This window comes from Bison bison, unplaced genomic scaffold (assembly GCF_000754665.1).
Source record: "Bison bison bison isolate TAMUID 2011002044 unplaced genomic scaffold, Bison_UMD1.0 scf7180017837531, whole genome shotgun sequence".
In the NCBI taxonomy this organism is placed as follows: Eukaryota; Metazoa; Chordata; class Mammalia; order Artiodactyla; family Bovidae; genus Bison; species Bison bison.
In genome coordinates this window covers 6,674-9,575 of record NW_011473842.1, presented here as the reverse complement: position 1 = coordinate 9,575, position 2,902 = coordinate 6,674, and positions in this window count along the sequence as shown.

The window sequence follows — 2,902 nt, the reverse complement described above, 5'->3', positions numbered from 1 at the left end:
GTTTGAAGCTTTTAAAACTATGGAGTGTTTTTGTTTTATTGTTGTTTGTTCAGTGAAAAAAAAAGTGAGCTCTTTTCAGGTGAATTGGGATTTGAGACAAAGGCCATCAGTATTCATTAAATACTTACTATACACCCATCTCATACTAAGTACCACGGAGGATAAAAACAGCTTGTTGTTCATTCATGTGTGCGTGCTAAGTTGCTTCAGTACGACTTTTTGCGACCCTATGGACTGTAGCCTGCCAGGCTCCTCTGTCCATGGGATTCTCCAGGCAAGAATGCTGGAATGGGTTGCCATGCCCTCCTCCAGAGGATCTTCCCTACCCAGGGATCAAACCCATGTCTTTTACATCTTCTGCATTGGCAGGTGGATTCTTTACCACTAGTACCACCTGGGAAGCCCTGTAATTCATTCAGTCAATATTTATTTAGCACTGATTATATTCCAGGGATACAAAGGGGCACATTTAATATCACTTGACTCAGACCATCAATCATTGAGATGACATCTGGAGAGAAACAAATGGGGCAAAGGAAAAATCAGAGTTAAGAAAACTATAACCACATTTAATGATAATCCAAAGGAGTAAATAGGAAGAAAGAAGTAAAGAGAAAAATCTAGAAGATCCAGGAGAGGGAAGGATGGGCTTCAGAGATTCATTTGGGGCAGTGTGAGACTTGCTTACCGGACTGCCTGTGGACCAGAGTTGCTAACCCTCAGTCTGCCCACATCCCTTCTCTCTTGGAACTACATCAGCAACACCCTGCTTCCTGCCCCTCCCTTCCCCAGCACAGCCACAGTGATCTCTTAAGATGAAATCTGATTACCTCCACTTCTGATCAGATCAGTACACCCTCTGCCTCCCTCTCCAGCTACTTGCTTTGTCCTCTCTGTTTCACCTCTAGATTCTAAGCTACAGCCATAATGATCCTTTCTTACAGATTCTTTAACTAGACATGCCCCACCACATCTTCCTCTCTCTTGCGGTCCTTTGAAGTGCTGTCTACCCTAGTCTAGAGCACTCCACTCCCCACCCCCATCCCCATATTCCTGAGCACCAACCACAAAACCTGCGTGATCTGTTCCCTTCTTGAGACCCAAGGGGACAAAGCCATCTATGGTAGAGTCAGCCCTGTTTTGCCCTAGACTGGAAGAGACCCTGTCATCCTCTGTCTGGATCTGAGACAGAGAGAGTGCCTGCTGGCCTCAGGGGGAGGGATTTCTGCCTGGAGGTGCAGTTCTGCCTGGAGGTGCAGACTCTGCTTCCTGAGCCATACATTTAAGTGTTTTATGCCAACCTGGCCAGTTCCCAACTATTGGCAGAGATAATAATATATATAACTTATTCTGAACACAAGTAGACGTGACTTTTGCTTTGCTTTTTCTTATTTGGCTGAGAAAAGAAAAAAAACAACAAATATTCTTATGCTACTGAGCACTATTCCCTCCGTTAATGTTAATAACTCAGAGCTGGTTCCAAAGTTCCTTGGGGGTTTTTACCTATGACCTGAGTTGAGCATCATTTACTACCACCTCCCTGGCATAAACCATAATTCACCATGGCAGACAGAGCAACTGTAACTGTGTAGAAGAAAAGTAACAACTGTTCACAAATTCTATCCCTCCGGTGAGATAAACTGGTAACATTTTAGCCTATTTCCTTCCAGTGTCTTCCTCTCCACATGTATTTTTTGATACTTAATACTGTGCGATTGGGGGACTTCTTTTCCCCATTATAGTCTCTTCTTGGTGGTATCATTCATTCTGATGAGTTTTATTACTATTTCTAAAGCAACAAATTTAGCCCTGATCTTTACTCTGCACATCAGATTTTTCCATCCCCGCCCACATCCCCAAACTTGCTCCTTTGCAGCTGTTTTAGCAAATGGCCACCCCTTACTAATACCAGATATTTACTCATCCATAATGACTTATCCTGTTTTTCAAATTATACCTCAATGCTTTTCCATCTGATTCATGAGCAAATCCTGTCCGCTGCTTGCCATATACACCTGCCACAACCCTAATTCAAGGCACTGTCTTCTGTTTCCTGGTCCATTTGCACAGCCCCATTGTTGTCCCTACTTCCACACCTACCCCCTGCAATCTTGTAGTGGGTTTGAATGTTCTGCCTGCCTTGGCTCCCTCATGTAATGCCCCTTAAATTCTGGTCACCCTGGATCCCTTTTTGTCCCTTGAAACATGCAAGGTCTTTCACTCTACTTTGTGCTTCTTTTTCTGAAAAGCTTCTGATCCTCCCCTACCCTCCAGCTTACCCATGGAGGGTTTCTTTTCTTCCTTCAGATCTGACCTCCAAAGTCACTTCTTCAGGTAGACCTTCCCTGAGGGTTAGATCGAATTTGGTCTCTTAAATATTGTCCATCAAAACACCGAGTTTACTTCCTCCCTGGCACTAATCACAGAATGCAATTGTTTTATTTATTAATTGTATTTAAATTTCTTCTTCAGTTTTTAAAGAAATTAGCAAATCAAAAACGTTTATGATCCCCTCCGCGAGTAGGATTGACAGGTAAAAAGGAAATCTCCAGTTAAATTTGCATTTCAGATAAACGGCTAATAAGTACATCATATTGAGAGCTATTATACTGAAAAAAGTATTTGGTATCCGAAATTCAAACCTGAAGGGGTTTTCTGTATTTTCACCTGCTAAATCTGGCAGCATTACCAATGAAGCGCGTTGACCTCGTCTTGCTTATTCTGGGTTGTACCCTCACGGCCAAGCCCAGAGCCTGCCTGCAATTTAGTAGGTCCTCAGTAATTGTTCTATAAAACGGGTTATCTCCCCGCTGTTTAATATAGGTTTTTTCCCCCACCTGACATTTATCAGAATTTTCCCCATTCACCAAAAATTCTTGTTAAAGGTATTTTGGGGAAATAT